Source organism: Haliotis asinina, chromosome 1, assembly GCF_037392515.1.
Source record: "Haliotis asinina isolate JCU_RB_2024 chromosome 1, JCU_Hal_asi_v2, whole genome shotgun sequence".
NCBI classification, from domain to species: Eukaryota; Metazoa; Mollusca; class Gastropoda; order Lepetellida; family Haliotidae; genus Haliotis; species Haliotis asinina.
The window spans coordinates 66,207,333-66,224,440 of record NC_090280.1 but is presented as its reverse complement, the minus strand read 5'-3'; the positions used below and the strand labels follow the sequence as shown (position 1 = coordinate 66,224,440).

At 41.2% G+C, this 17,108-nt stretch overlaps 1 pseudogene; it reads left to right on the top strand.

The window, feature by feature from the left end:
* LOC137258534 (uncharacterized) overlaps positions 1-17,108 on the top strand; it is a 53,882-nt pseudogene that overhangs the window by 16,740 nt on the left and 20,034 nt on the right.

The window sequence follows — 17,108 nt, the reverse complement described above, 5'->3', positions numbered from 1 at the left end:
TGTCAACATTTTCCATTGGTTTTGTCGGTCTGTCCAAATGTCTTCCAAATGACATGATAAAAAACATTTGATGATGTTCATGTACAAATACACCAGATCTATTAACTCTTGAGGTTCATCTCATGTTTAAGAAGGAAAGAAAACTGACAAATGGGAGGGTCTCTTGACTTAGATTTCAGTGAAGCCCATTTTGTAAAATATTGTCCCACCTTTAGTGTGCACAAGCGCTGACATCAGCTGTCAAAATGGCGGAACTCCTACAGCTGGCTCTTTTGGACGATGCATCTGCAGCTGCAGAAATGGCTATACTGGAAGCAACTGTCAGACCAGAGGTTAGTGCACGCAAGCGTTATGTTGAACATTTTTCATTGCTTTTGTCGGTCTGTCCAAATGTCTTCCAAATGAGATAATGAAAACATTTGATGATGTGTATGTACAAATAGATCAAGTGTTTTAACTCTTGAGGTTCATCTAATGTTTGAAGAAAGGAGAACTGACAAATGTATGCACAAGCGCTGACAATAACTGTCAAAATGGCGGAACCCCTGTTTCTGGCTCATTTGGGAGCTGTGCATGTAGCTGCAGAAATGACGACAGTGGAAGCAACTGTCAGACCAGACGTCAGTGCACCCGAGCGTTATGACATCAGCTGTCCAAATGGCGGACCCCTGTATCTGGCTCATTGGGGAGGTGTGCATGTAGCTGCAGAAATGGCTATAGTGTAAGCAACTGTCAGACCAGAGGTCAGAGTACGCAAGCCTTATAGACAGCAGTTCTAATTGTTTCTTGTGAATCCGTCCAAATGTCTTCCAAATGACAAGATGAAAACATTTGATGATGTTATTGTACAAATACACCAGATCTATTAACTCTTGAGGTTCATCTAATGTTTAAGAAGAAAAGAAAACTGATGAATGGGAGGTTAACATTGTCAACATTTTCCACTGGTTTTGTCGGTCTGTCCAAATGTCTTCCAAATGACATGATAAAAAACATTTGATGATGTTCATGTACAAATACACCAGATATATTAACTCTTGAGGTTCATCTCATGTTTAAGAAGGAAAGAAAACTGATAAATGGGAGGGTCTCTTGACTTAGATTTCAGTGAAGCCCATTTTGTAAAATATTGTCCCACCTTTAGTGTGCACAAGCGCTGACATCAGCTGTCAAAATGGCGGAACTCCTACAGCTGGCTCTTTTGGACGATGCATCTGCAGCTGCAGAAATGGCTATACTGGAAGCAACTGTCAGACCAGAGGTTAGTGCACGCAAGCGTTATGTTGAACATTTTTCATTGCTTTTGTCGGTCTGCCCAAATGTCTTCCAAATGACATGATGAAAACATTTGATGATATGTATGTACAAATAGATCAAGTGTTTTAACTCTTGAGGTTAATCTAATGTTTGAAGAAAGGAGAACTGACAAATGTATACACAAGCGCTGACAATAACTGTCAAAATGGCGGAACCCCTGTTTCTGGCTCATTTGGGAGCTGTGCATGTAGCTGCAGAAATAACTATAGTGGAAGCAACTGTCAGACCAGACGTCAGTGCACGCGAGCGTTATGATCAACATTTTCCATTGCTTTTTGTCGGTCTGTCCAAATGTCTTCCAAATGATATGATGAAAACATTTGATGATATGTATGTACAAACACATCAGGAGTGTTAACTCTTGAGGTTCATCTAATGTTTAAGAAGAAAAGAAAACTGATGAATGGGAGGGTCTCTTGACTTAGATTTCAGTGAAGCCCATATCTTTAAATATTGTCCCACCTTTAGTGTGCACATGCGCTGACATCAGCTGTCCAAATGGCGGACCCCTGTATCTGGCTCATTGGGGAGCTGTGCATGTAGCTGCAGAAATGACTATAGTGGAAGCAACTGTCAGACCAGAGGTCAGAGTACGCAAGCCTTATAGACAGCAGTTCTAATTGCATCTTGTGAATCCGTCCAAATGTCTTCCAAATGACATGATAAAAACATTTGATGATGTTCATGTACAAATACACCAGATCTATTAACTCTTGAGGTTCATCTAATGTTTAAGAAGAAAAGAAAACTGACAAATGGGAGGGTCTCTTGACTTAGATTTCAGTGAAGCCCATTTTGTAAAATATTGTCCCACCTTTAGTGTGCACAAGCACTGACATCAGCTATCAAAATGGCGGAACTCCTATACCTGGCTCTTTTGGACGATGCATGTGTAGCTGCAGAAATGGCTATACTGGAAGCAACTGCACATTTTTTCCATTGCTTTTGTCGGTCTGTCCAAATGTCTTCCAAATGATATGATGAAAACATTTGATGATGTGTATGTACAAATACATCGGGTGTGTTAACTCTTGAGGTTCATCTAATGTTTAAGAAGGAAAGAAAACTGATAAATGGGAGGGTCTCTTGACTTAGATTTCAGTGAAGCCCATTTTGTAAAATATTGTCCCACCTTTAGTGTGCACAAGCGCTGACATCAGCTGTCAAAATGGCGGAACTCCTACAGCTGGCTCTTTTGGACGATGCATCTGCAGCTGCAGAAATGGCTATACTGGAAGCAACTGTCAGACCAGAGGTTAGTGCACGCAAGCGTTATGTTGAACATTTTTCATTGCTTTTGTCGGTCTGCCCAAATGTCTTCCAAATGACATGATGAAAACATTTGATGATATGTATGTACAAATAGATCAAGTGTTTTAACTCTTGAGGTTAATCTAATGTTTGAAGAAAGGAGAACTGACAAATGTATACACAAGCGCTGACAATAACTGTCAAAATGGCGGAACCCCTGTTTCTGGCTCATTTGGGAGCTGTGCATGTAGCTGCAGAAATAACTATAGTGGAAGCAACTGTCAGACCAGACGTCAGTGCACGCGAGCGTTATGATCAACATTTTCCATTGCTTTTTGTCGGTCTGTCCAAATGTCTTCCAAATGATATGATGAAAACATTTGATGATATGTATGTACAAACACATCAGGAGTGTTAACTCTTGAGGTTCATCTAATGTTTAAGAAGAAAAGAAAACTGATAAATGGGAGGGTCTCTTGACTTAGATTTCAGTGAAGCCCATATCTTTAAATATTGTCCCACCTTTAGTGTGCACATGCGCTGACATCAGCTGTCCAAATGGCGGACCCCTGTATCTGGCTCATTGGGGAGCTGTGCATGTAGCTGCAGAAATGACTATAGTGGAAGCAACTGTCAGACCAGAGGTCAGAGTACGCAAGCCTTATAGACAGCAGTTCTAATTGCATCTTGTGAATCCGTCCAAATGTCTTCCAAATGACATGATAAAAACATTTGATGATGTTCATGTACAAATACACCAGATCTATTAACTCTTGAGGTTCATCTAATGTTTAAGAAGAAAAGAAAACTGACAAATGGGAGGGTCTCTTGACTTAGATTTCAGTGAAGCCCATTTTGTAAAATATTGTCCCACCTTTAGTGTGCACAGGCACTGACATCAGCTATCAAAATGGCGGAACTCCTATACCTGGCTCTTTTGGACGATGCATGTGTAGCTGCAGAAATGGCTATACTGGAAGCAACTGCACACTTTTTCCATTGCTTTTGTCGGTCTGTCCAAATGTCTTCCAAATGATATGATGAAAACATTTGATGATGGGTATGTACAAATACATCGGGTGTGTTAACTCTTGAGGTTCATCTAATGTTTAAGAAGGAAAGAAAACTGATAAATGGGAGGGTCTCTTGACTTAGATTTCAGTGAAGCCCATTTTGTAAAATATTGTCCCACCTTTAGTGTGCACAAGCGCTGACATCAGCTGTCAAAATGGCGGAACTCCTACAACTGGCTCTTTTGGACGATGCATCTGCAGCTGCAGAAATGGCTATACTGGAAGCAACTGTCAGACCAGAGGTTAGTGCACGCAAGCGTTATGTTGAACATTTTTCATTGCTTTTGTCGGTCTGCCCAAATGTCTTCCAAATGACATCATGAAAACATTTGATGATATGTATGTACAAATAGGTCAAGTGTTTTAACTCTTGAGGTTCATCTAATGTTTGAAGAAAGGAGAACTGACAAATGTATACACAAGCGCTGACAATAACTGTCAAAATGGCGGAACCCCTGTTTCTGGCTCATTTGGGAGCTGTGCATGTAGCTGCAGAAATAACTATAGTGGAAGCAACTGTCAGACCAGACGTCAGTGCACGCGAGCGTTATGATCAACATTTTCCATTGCTTTTTGTCGGTCTGTCCAAATGTCTTCCAAATGATATGATGAAAACATTTGATGATATGTATGTACAAATACATCAGGTGTATTAACTCTTGAGGTTCATCTAATGTTTAAGAAGGAAAGAAAACTGATAAATGGGAGGGTCTCTTGACTTAGATTTCAGTGAAGCCCATTTTTGTAAAATAGTGTCCCACCTTTAGTATGCACAAGCGCTGACATCAGTTGTCCAAATGGCGGACCCCTGTATCTGGCTCATTGGGGAGCTGTGCATGTAGCTGCAGAAATGACTATAGTGGAAGCAACTGTCAGACCAGAGGTCAGAGTACGCAGGCCTTATAGACTGCAGTTCTAATTGCTTCTTGTGAATCCGTCCAAATGTCTTCCACATGACATGATAAAACATTTGATGATGTTCATGTACAAATACACCAGATCTATTAACTCTTGAGGTTCATCCAATGTTTAAGAAGAAAAGAAAACTGACAAATGGGAGGGTCTCGTGACTTAGATTTCAGTGAAGCCCATTTTGTAAAATATTGTCCCACCTTTAGTGTGCACAAGCACTAACATCAGCTATCAAAATGGCGGAACTCCTATACCTGGCTCTTTTGGACGATGCATGTGTAGCTGCAGAAATGGCTATACTGGAAGCAACTGCACACATTTTCCATTGCTTTTGTCGGTCTGTCCAAATGTCTTCCAAATGATATGATGAAAACATTTGATGATGTGTATGTACAAATACATCGGGTGTGTTAACTCTTGAGGTTCATCTAATGTTTAAGAAGGAAAGAATGCTGATAAAAGTTAGGGTCTCTTGACTTAGATTTCAGTGAAGCCCATTTTGTAAAATATTGTCCCACCTTTAGTGTGCACAAGCGCTGACATCAGCTGTCAAAATGGCGGAACTCCTACAGCTGGCTCTTTTGGACGATGCATGTGTAGCTGCAGAAATGGCTATACTGGAAGCAACTGTCAGACCAGAGGTTAGTGCACGCAAGCGTTATGTTGAACATTTTTCATTGCTTTTGTCGGTCTGCCCAAATGTCTTCAAAATGACATAATGAAAACATTTGATGATGTGTATGTACAAATAGATCAAGTGTTTTAACTCTTGAGGTTCATCTAATGTTTGAAGAAAGGAGAACTGACAAATGTATGCACAAGCGCTGACAATAACTGTCAAAATGGCGGAACCCCTGTTTCTGGCTCATTTGGGAGCTGTGCATGTAGCTGCAGAAATAATGACAGTGGAAGCAACTGTCAGACCAGACGTCAGTGCACGCGAACGTTATGACGTCAGCTGTCCAAATGGCGGACCCCTGTATCTGGCTCATTGGGGAGGTGTGCATGTAGCTGCAGAAATGGCTATAGTGGAAGGAACTGTCAGACCAGAGGTCAGAGTACGCAAGCCTTATAGACAGCAGTTCTAATTGCTTCTTGTGAATCCGTCCAAATGTCTTCCAAATGACAAGATGAAAACATTTGATGATGTTATTGTACAAATACACCAGATCTATTAACTCTTGAGGTTCATCTAATGTTTAAGAAGAAAAGAAAACTGATGAATGGGAGGTTAACATTGTCAACATTTTTCATTGTTTTTTTCGGTCTGTCCAAATGTCTTCCAAATGACATGATAAAAAACATTTGATGATGTTCATGTACAAATACACCAGATCTATTAACTCTTGAGGTTCATCTCATGTTTAAGAAGGAAAGAAAACTGATAAATGGGAGGGTCTCTTGACTTAGATTTCAGTGAAGCCCATTTTGTAAAATATTGTCCCACCTTTAGTGTGCACAAGCGCTGACATCAGCTGTCAAAATGGCGGAACTCCTACAGCTGGCTCTTTTGGACGATGCATCTGCAGCTGCAGAAATGGCTATACTGGAAGCAACTGTCAGACCAGAGGTTAGTGCACGCAAGCGTTATGTTGAACATTTTTCATTGCTTTTGTCGGTCTGCCCAAATGTCTTCCAAATGACATGATGAAAACATTTGATGATATGTATGTACAAATAGATCAAGTGTTTTAACTCTTGAGGTTCATCTAATGTTTGAAGAAAGGAGAACTGACAAATGTATACACAAGCGCTGACAATAACTGTCAAAATGGCGGAACCCCTGTTTCTGGCTCATTTGGGAGCTGTGCATGTAGCTGCAGAAATAACTATAGTGGAAGCAACTGTCAGACCAGACGTCAGTGCACGCGAGCGTTATGATCAACATTTTCCATTGCTTTTTGTCGGTCTGTCCAAATGTCTTCCAAATGATATGATGAAAACATTTGATGATATGTATGTACAAATACATCAGGTGTATTAACTCTTGAGGTTCATCTAATGTTTAAGAAGAAAAGAAAACTGACAAATGGGAGGTTCTCTTGACTTAGATTTCAGTGAAGCCCATTTTGTAAAATATTGTCCCACCTTTAGTGTGCACAAGCACTGACATCAGCTATCAAAATGGCGGAACTCCTATACCTGGCTCTTTTGGACGATGCATCTGTAGCTGCAGAAATGAGTTTACTGGAAGCAACTGTCAACATTTTCCATTGCTTTTGTCGGTCTGTCCAAATGTCTTCCAAATGACATGATGAAAACATTTGATGATGTGTATGTACAAATAGATCAAGTGTTTTAACTCTTGAGGTTCATCTAATGTTTGAAGAAAGGAGAACTGACAAATGTATACACAGGCGCTGACAATAACTGTCAAAATGGCGGAACCCCTGTTTCTGGCTCATTTGGGAGCTGTGCATGTAGCTGCAGAAATAATTATAGTGGAAGCAACTGTCAGACTAGACGTCAGTGCACGCGAGCGTTATGATCAACATTTTCCATTGCTTTTTGTCGGTCTGTCCAAATGTCTTCCAAATGATATGATGAAAACATTTGATGATATGTATGTACAAATACATCAGATGTTTTAACTCTTGAGGTTCATCTAATGTTTAAGAAGGAAAGAAAACTGATAAGTGGGAGGGTCTCTTGACTTAGATTTCAGTGAAGCCCATTTTTGTAAAATATTGTCCCACCTTTAGTATGCACAAGCGCTGACATCAGGTGTCCAAATGGCTGACCCCTGTATCTGGCTCATTGGGGAGCTGTGCATGTAGCTGCAGAAATGACTATAGTGGAAGCAACTGTCAGACCAGAGGTCAGAGTACGCAGGCCTTATAGACTGCAGTTCTAATTGCTTCTTGTGAATCCGTCCAAATGTCTTCCAAATGACATGATAAAAACATTTGATGATGTTCATGTACAAATACACCAGATCTATTAACTCTTGAGGTTCATCTAATGTTTAAGAAGAAAAGAAAACTGACAAATGGGAGGGTCTCTTGACTTAGATTTCAGTGAAGCCCATTTTGTAAAATATTGTCCCACCTTTAGTGTGCACAAGCACTGACATCAGCTATCAAAATGGCGGAACTCCTATACCTGGCTCTTTTGGACGATGCATGTGTAGCTGCAGAAATGGCTATACTGGAAGCAACTGCACACATTTTCCATTGCTTTTGTCGGTCTGTCCAAATGTCTTCCAAATGATATGATGAAAACATTTGATGATGTGTATGTACAAATACATCGGGTGTGTTAACTCTTGAGGTTCATCTAATGTTTAAGAAGGAAAGAAAACTGATAAAAGTTAGGGTCTCTTGACTTAGATTTCAGTGAAGCCCATTTTGTAAAATATTGTCCCACCTTTAGTGTGCACAAGCGCTGACATCAGCTGTCAAAATGGCGGAACTCCTACAGCTGGCTCTTTTGGACGATGCATCTGTAGCTGCAGAAATGGCTATACTGGAAGCAACTGTCAGACCAGAGGTCATTGTCTGCTGACATCGTTACTGCAATACACTTTTTAATTGTATTTATTTACCTTTGAAACCTACCCCCGAGGTATGTCCAATTCAGGCCCCAGTGTGTTATGAAGAAGAAATAGGTCTTACATTCAGATGATCAAATATGAATGAGATACATGTTCGGTTACACTTGGGCTAATACTACATTTAGTGTACGTAAGTGAACAGCTTGGGCACCGATACGGTGGTCATCATTATCTAGATATCATACAGTGTTATTATCTTGGTGCCCTACACTGTCATTAACCTCGTGTCTTGGACTGTCATTATCTTGATGCCTTACACTATAACCTCGTGTCTTAAACTGTCCATTATCTTAGCGCACTACACTGTCATTATTTTGGCGTGCTACACTAGCATTAACGTGGCGTCCTTCATTGTTATTATGCTGATGTCATGCACTGTCATAACGTGTATGTTCTACCGTGTTTACAGTCAATATCTTGACACAGGAATGTCTTTTTCTTCAGACTGTTCGACAGAAATCATATGTCAGAACTCGGGGACAGCGATTGAACAGTTTGGCAGTTGCACTTGTCGCTGCCCTAATGGCTATTCAGGACCAACTTGTGCGAACGTCGGTGAGTCCGAGTCTATTAAATTATAAAACTGAAAACAAACGATATACTGTCATATACCGTAACGGGTGATAGATGTATTAATGGTACAAAATTAAAGGGGATTTTACATATTTAGAGAACCAGAAGCGTTCATTAACACATAGGAAACATTTCTTCCTTGCATCTTACATGACAGTTGATCTTTCAACTTTCGTAGCCTATTCCGGTCGATGACCAACATGTGTCATAATGTGTGAAACCAATGTTGTAGGTAAACCGATATCGCTAATAAAACGATATTGTTGATAAAGCAATACTCCGCTCACAACGATCTTCCTGGTTTCCCAGACTGCAGCAGACAGATTTCCTGTCAAAATGGCGGAGTAGTAGTGAACCGGTTTGGTACATGCAGATGTCAGTGTCCTGCTGGATACACAGGGAATAGCTGTCAAACTCAAGGTCTGTTTAACTTCAAGTCCCAAATCAGCGCAATGGTTCAACACAAATATACTACGTTAAAAGAGTGTGGGAGTAAGCTGTTAGATAACTGCAAATTCCGCTAAGTTTGATTATTCTGTCTTTTAACCCATTGTACCCATTCCTCTTTTTCAGTGTTAAGTATCACCAGTAAAATGTCCTTCATTTACTGAGGCCACACTTTCACACACACATGCGTACATTCTAGGAGCATCCAGTTGCATATTACATTGGTTTGATCTCTGTTTCACTATTCATTTCATTGTCAGACTCCGAGCCCCGAAGGTATGTCTTTTTGTTCCATGTTTTGCCTCTTTGGATGGACGTTCATAAACATCTTGCAAATGTGCAGCTACCTGCATGCCTTCATGCCTACAGCAGTTTACAGTTATCTTGCTGCAATCTTTATGACTGTTTCTTATAAAATTGATCTGTTCTCTATCCTTCCGTTCTGACGGAAATCCAACTGTTGTATTTCAGCTCCAAGGTGCGACCTGCAATGTGACGATAGAAGAACAGCATCTGTTGATGAGCTGAACTGTCAGTGTGTATGCCATTACGGCTACGCTGGACAAGACTGTTCCAGTAATAGGCATACATTTTCTTCTTGCTTATCAACAACATTCTCAGACAGAACATCTGTATTTGGCTTTTGGCCACCTGCGTGGTTATCACGCAAACGTCCCCGGGATCCACTATCCAGATGGATACAATGAGACATCCTTATTTCTGGTGTCTCACATTATAATATTGCTGAAATATTGCTGAAGATAGTAACAACAATGCCCTTCGCTTGTTTCGTCATAATACTTTCGCAGCAAAAGCAATAGATTAGGTTATAAGTACTATTCTTCTCTTACCATCATTCTTACACAGAAAGTGATTACATCACCTCTACATGTACATATTGTCATTCAGTTGAACCGAAATATCTGGCATTCAGAGATCAGTATCTTCCAAATAGAAATAACGAACTCCCACACGTGCCCACGTAGGCACAGGGCCCTGGTGTTCCAACTCAGGCAACACAAACCCAATCTGCATCAACTTCACTCCTCCTGGTCTCTGGTGTATTATTTAAACAAGATTTATTTTAATTTCTATCCTGTAACAAACGTATGTGCTAACTAAATGTGTAGGACCAGGAGTGCCACCACGAACAACTCCATCCCCAACTGGTCCACCTGGACAAACTTGTACCAGCCTTAACTGTAACCAGGCGGGGACAGCAAGGAGAGATATCAGGAACTGTAGATGTATCTGTAGACGTGGATATTTTGGGGACTCTTGTCAGAGGGGTAACTCTTGATTTCTCTTTTTCACCTCTTCACTGGACTTGTTCTATCCTGTGCATTTCTATCATCATATAAGATACTTTTGTCATTAAGCAATTTTGAAATTTCTTTCAATCTTTACATTCATGCGTCCATTGTTTTACTGACGCATGTGCTAAATACATGTGTAGGACCAGGAGTGCCACCACGAACAACTCCATCCCCAACTGGCCCACCTGGACAAACTTGTACCAGCCTTAACTGTAACCAGGCGGGGACAGCAAGGAGAGATATCAGGAACTGTAGATGTATCTGTAGACGTGGATATTCTGGGGACTCTTGTCAGAGGGGTAACTCTTGCTTTCTCTTTTTCACTTTTTCAATTCGCATGTCGTCTATCCTGTGCATTTCTATCATAATACACGGTAGTTTTGTCATTAAGCAATTTTGAAATTTCTTTCAATCTTTACATTCATGCGTCCATTGTTTTACTGACGCATGTGCTAAATACATGTGTAGGACCAGGAGTGCCACCACGAACAGGTCCGTCCCCAACTGGCCCACCTGGACAAACTTGTACCAGCCTTAACTGTAACCAGGCGGGGACAGCAAGGAGAGATATCAGGAACTGTAGATGTATCTGTAGACGTGGATATTCTGGGGACTCTTGTCAGAGGGGTAACTCTTGCTTTCCCTTTTTCACTTTTTCACTGCATTTCGTCTATCCTGTGCACTTCCATCACCATAGAAGGTAGTATTCTCGCTAACCCATTTACTGTAGATATACCTGTAAACGTGGATATTCTGGGGACTCTTGTCAGAGGGGTAACTCTTGCTTTCCCTTTTCTACTTTTTCGATGTGTATTTCATCAAACATATTAATTTCTTTCATCTACAAGACACTAATTTCTTCTGTGTTTTTACAAGATTTCATTCAATAAATATCTCCAAAGCCATAGTGCATTTGGGTAGTGAACATTGTATTGAAAAATGTCCTAAATAAATGCATAGGACCAGGAGTGCCACCACGAACAACTTCACCCCCAACTGGTCCACCTGGACAAACTTGTACCAGCCTTAACTGTAACCAGGCGGGGACAGCAAGGAGAGATATCAGGAACTGTAGATGTATCTGTAGACGTGGATATTCTGGGGACTCTTGTCAGAGGGGTAACTCTTGCTTTCTCTTTTTCACTTTTTCAATTCGCATCTCGTCTATCCTGTACATTTGTATCATCATATAAGGTAGTTTTGTCATTAAGCAATTTTGAAATTTCTTTCAATCTTTACATTCATGCGTCCATTGTTTTACTGACGCATGTGCTAAATACATGTGTAGGACCAGGAGTGCCACCACGAACAACTCCATCCCCAACTGGTCCACCTGGACAAACTTGTACCAGCCTTAACTGTAACCAGGCGGGGACAGCAAGGAGAGATATCAGGAACTGTAGATGTATCTGTAGACGTGGATATTCTGGGGACTCTTGTCAGAGGGGTAACTTTTCTTTCTCCTTTTCACCTCTTCACTGGACTTGGTCTATCCTGTACATTTCTATCATCATACAAGGTAGTTTTGTCATTAAGCAATTTTGAAATTTCTTTCAATCTTTACATTCATGCGTCCATTGTTTTACTGACGCATGTGCTAAATACATGTGTAGGACCAGGAGTGCCACCACGAACAACTCCATCCCCAACTGGTCCACCTGGACAAACTTGTACCAGCCTTAACTGTAACCAGGCGGGGACAGCAAGGAGAGATATCAGGAACTGTAGATGTATCTGTAGACGTGGATATTTTGGGGACTCTTGTCAGAGGGGTAACTTTTCTTTCTCCTTTTCACCTCTTCACTGGACTTGGTCTATCCTGTGCATTTCTATCATCATACAAGGTAGTTTTGTCATTAAGCAATTTTGAAATCTCTTTCAATCTTTACATTCATGCGTCCATTGTTTTACTGACGCATGTGCTAAATACATGTATCAGGAACTGTAGATGTATCTGTAGACGTGGATATTCTGGGGACTCTTGTCAGAGGGGTAACTTTTCTTTCTCTTTTCACCTCTTCACTGGACTTGGTCTATCCTGTGCATTTCTATCATCATACAAGGTAGTTTTGTCATTAAGCAATTTTGAAATTTCTTTCAATCTTTACATTCATGCGTCCATTGTTTTACTGACGCATGTGCTAAATACATGTGTAGGACCAGGAGTGCCACCACGAACAGGTCCATCCCCAACTGGTCCACCTGGACAAACTTGTACCAGCCTTAACTGTAACCAGGCGGGGACAGCAAGGAGAGATATCAGGAACTGTAGATGTATCTGTAGACGTGGATATTCTGGGGACTCTTGTCAGAGGGGTAACTCTTGCTTTCTCTTTTTCACTTTTTCAATTCGCATTTCGTCTATCCTGTACATTTCTATCATCATACAAGGTAGTTTTGTCATTAAGCAATTTTGAAATTTCTTTCAATCTTTACATTCATGCGTCCATTGTTTTACTGACGCATGTGCTAAATACATGTGTAGGACCAGGAGTGCCACCACGAACAACTCCATCCCCAACTGGTCCACCTGGACAAACTTGTACCAGCCTTAACTGTAACCAGGCGGGGACAGCAAGGAGAGATATCAGGAACTGTAGATGTATCTGTAGACGTGGATATTCTGGGGACTCTTGTCAGAGGGGTAACTTTTCTTTCTCCTTTTCACCTCTTCACTGGACTTGGTCTATCCTGTGCATTTCTATCATCATACAAGGTAGTTTTGTCATTAAGCAATTTTGAAATTTCTTTCAATCTTTACATTCATGCGTCCATTGTTTTACTGACGCATGTGCTAAATACATGTGTAGGACCAGGAGTGCCACCACGAACAGGTCCATCCCCAACTGGTCCACCTGGACAAACTTGTACCAGCCTTAACTGTAACCAGGCGGGGACAGCAAGGAGAGATATCAGGAACTGTAGATGTATCTGTAGACGTGGATATTCTGGGGACTCTTGTCAGAGGGGTAACTCTTGCTTTCTCTTTTTCACTTTTTCAATTCGCATTTCGTCTATCCTGTACATTTCTATCATCATATAAGGTAGTTTTGTCATTAAGCAATTTTGAAATTTCTTTCAATCTTTACATTCATGCGTCCATTGTTTTACTGACGCATGTGCTAAATACATGTGTAGGACCAGGAGTGCCACCACGATCAACTCCATCCCCAACTGGTCCACCTGGACAAACTTGTACCAGCCTTAACTGTAACCAGGCGGGGACAGCAAGGAGAGATATCAGGAACTGTAGATGTATCTGTAGACGTGGATATTCTGGGGACTCTTGTCAGAGGGGTAACTTTTCTTTCTCCTTTTCACCTCTTCACTGGACTTGGTCTATCCTGTGCATTTCTATCATCATACAAGGTAGTTTTGTCATTAAGCAATTTTGAAATTTCTTTCAATCTTTACATTCATGCGTCCATTGTTTTACTGACGCATGTGCTAAATACATGTGTAGGACCAGGAGTGCCACCACGAACAGGTCCATCCCCAACTGGCCCACCTGGACAAACTTGTACCAGCCTTAACTGTAACCAGGCGGGGACAGCAAGGAGAGATATCAGGAACTGTAGATGTATCTGTAGACGTGGATATTCTGGGGACTCTTGTCAGAGGGGTAACTCTTGCTTTCTCTTTTTCACTTTTTCAATTCGCATCTCGTCTATCCTGTACATTTGTATCATCATATAAGGTAGTTTTGTCATTAAGCAATTTTGAAATTTCTTTCAATCTTTACATTCATGCGTCCATTGTTTTACTGACGCATGTGCTAAATACATGTGTAGGACCAGGAGTGCCACCACGAACAACTCCATCCCCAACTGGTCCACCTGGACAAACTTGTACCAGCCTTAACTGTAACCAGGCGGGGACAGCAAGGAGAGATATCAGGAACTGTAGATGTATCTGTAGACGTGGATATTCTGGGGACTCTTGTCAGAGGGGTAACTTTTCTTTCTCCTTTTCACCTCTTCACTGGACTTGGTCTATCCTGTACATTTCTATCATCATACAAGGTAGTTTTGTCATTAAGCAATTTTGAAATTTCTTTCAATCTTTACATTCATGCGTCCATTGTTTTACTGACGCATGTGCTAAATACATGTGTAGGACCAGGAGTGCCACCACGAACAACTCCATCCCCAACTGGTCCACCTGGACAAACTTGTACCAGCCTTAACTGTAACCAGGCGGGGACAGCAAGGAGAGATATCAGGAACTGTAGATGTATCTGTAGACGTGGATATTTTGGGGACTCTTGTCAGAGGGGTAACTTTTCTTTCTCCTTTTCACCTCTTCACTGGACTTGGTCTATCCTGTGCATTTCTATCATCATACAAGGTAGTTTTGTCATTAAGCAATTTTGAAATCTCTTTCAATCTTTACATTCATGCGTCCATTGTTTTACTGACGCATGTGCTAAATACATGTATCAGGAACTGTAGATGTATCTGTAGACGTGGATATTCTGGGGACTCTTGTCAGAGGGGTAACTTTTCTTTCTCTTTTCACCTCTTCACTGGACTTGGTCTATCCTGTGCATTTCTATCATCATACAAGGTAGTTTTGTCATTAAGCAATTTTGAAATTTCTTTCAATCTTTACATTCATGCGTCCATTGTTTTACTGACGCATGTGCTAAATACATGTGTAGGACCAGGAGTGCCACCACGAACAGGTCCATCCCCAACTGGTCCACCTGGACAAACTTGTACCAGCCTTAACTGTAACCAGGCGGGGACAGCAAGGAGAGATATCAGGAACTGTAGATGTATCTGTAGACGTGGATATTCTGGGGACTCTTGTCAGAGGGGTAACTCTTGCTTTCTCTTTTTCACTTTTTCAATTCGCATTTCGTCTATCCTGTACATTTCTATCATCATACAAGGTAGTTTTGTCATTAAGCAATTTTGAAATTTCTTTCAATCTTTACATTCATGCGTCCATTGTTTTACTGACGCATGTGCTAAATACATGTGTAGGACCAGGAGTGCCACCACGAACAACTCCATCCCCAACTGGTCCACCTGGACAAACTTGTACCAGCCTTAACTGTAACCAGGCGGGGACAGCAAGGAGAGATATCAGGAACTGTAGATGTATCTGTAGACGTGGATATTCTGGGGACTCTTGTCAGAGGGGTAACTTTTCTTTCTCCTTTTCACCTCTTCACTGGACTTGGTCTATCCTGTGCATTTCTATCATCATACAAGGTAGTTTTGTCATTAAGCAATTTTGAAATTTCTTTCAATCTTTACATTCATGCGTCCATTGTTTTACTGACGCATGTGCTAAATACATGTGTAGGACCAGGAGTGCCACCACGAACAGGTCCATCCCCAACTGGTCCACCTGGACAAACTTGTACCAGCCTTAACTGTAACCAGGCGGGGACAGCAAGGAGAGATATCAGGAACTGTAGATGTATCTGTAGACGTGGATATTCTGGGGACTCTTGTCAGAGGGGTAACTCTTGCTTTCTCTTTTTCACTTTTTCAATTCGCATTTCGTCTATCCTGTACATTTCTATCATCATATAAGGTAGTTTTGTCATTAAGCAATTTTGAAATTTCTTTCAATCTTTACATTCATGCGTCCATTGTTTTACTGACGCATGTGCTAAATACATGTGTAGGACCAGGAGTGCCACCACGATCAACTCCATCCCCAACTGGTCCACCTGGACAAACTTGTACCAGCCTTAACTGTAACCAGGCGGGGACAGCAAGGAGAGATATCAGGAACTGTAGATGTATCTGTAGACGTGGATATTCTGGGGACTCTTGTCAGAGGGGTAACTTTTCTTTCTCCTTTTCACCTCTTCACTGGACTTGGTCTATCCTGTGCATTTCTATCATCATACAAGGTAGTTTTGTCATTAAGCAATTTTGAAATTTCTTTCAATCTTTACATTCATGCGTCCATTGTTTTACTGACGCATGTGCTAAATACATGTGTAGGACCAGGAGTGCCACCACGAACAGGTCCATCCCCAACTGGCCCACCTGGACAAACTTGTACCAGCCTTAACTGTAACCAGGCGGGGACAGCAAGGAGAGATATCAGGAACTGTAGATGTATCTGTAGACGTGGATATTCTGGGGACTCTTGTCAGAGGGGTAACTCTTGCTTTCTCTTTTTCACTTTTTCAATTCGCATTTCGTCTATCCTGTACATTTCTATCATCATATAAGGTAGTTTTGTCATTAAGCAATTTTGAAATTTCTTTCAATCTTTACATTCATGCGTCCATTGTTTTACTGACGCATGTGCTAAATACATGTGTAGGACCAGGAGTGCCACCACGAACAACTCCATCCCCAACTGGTCCACCTGGACAAACTTGTACCAGCCTTAACTGTAACCAGGCGGGGACAGCAAGGAGAGATATCAGGAACTGTAGATGTATCTGTAGACGTGGATATTCTGGGGACTCTTGTCAGAGGGGTAACTTTTCTTTCTCCTTTTCACCTCTTCACTGGACTTGGTCTATCCTGTGCATTTCTATCATCATACAAGGTAGTTTTGTCATTAAGCAATTTTGAAATTTCTTTCAATCTTTACATTCATGCGTCCATTGTTTTACTGACGCATGTGCTAAATACATGTGTAGAACCAGGAGTGCCACCACGAACAGGTCCATCCCCAACTGGTCCACCT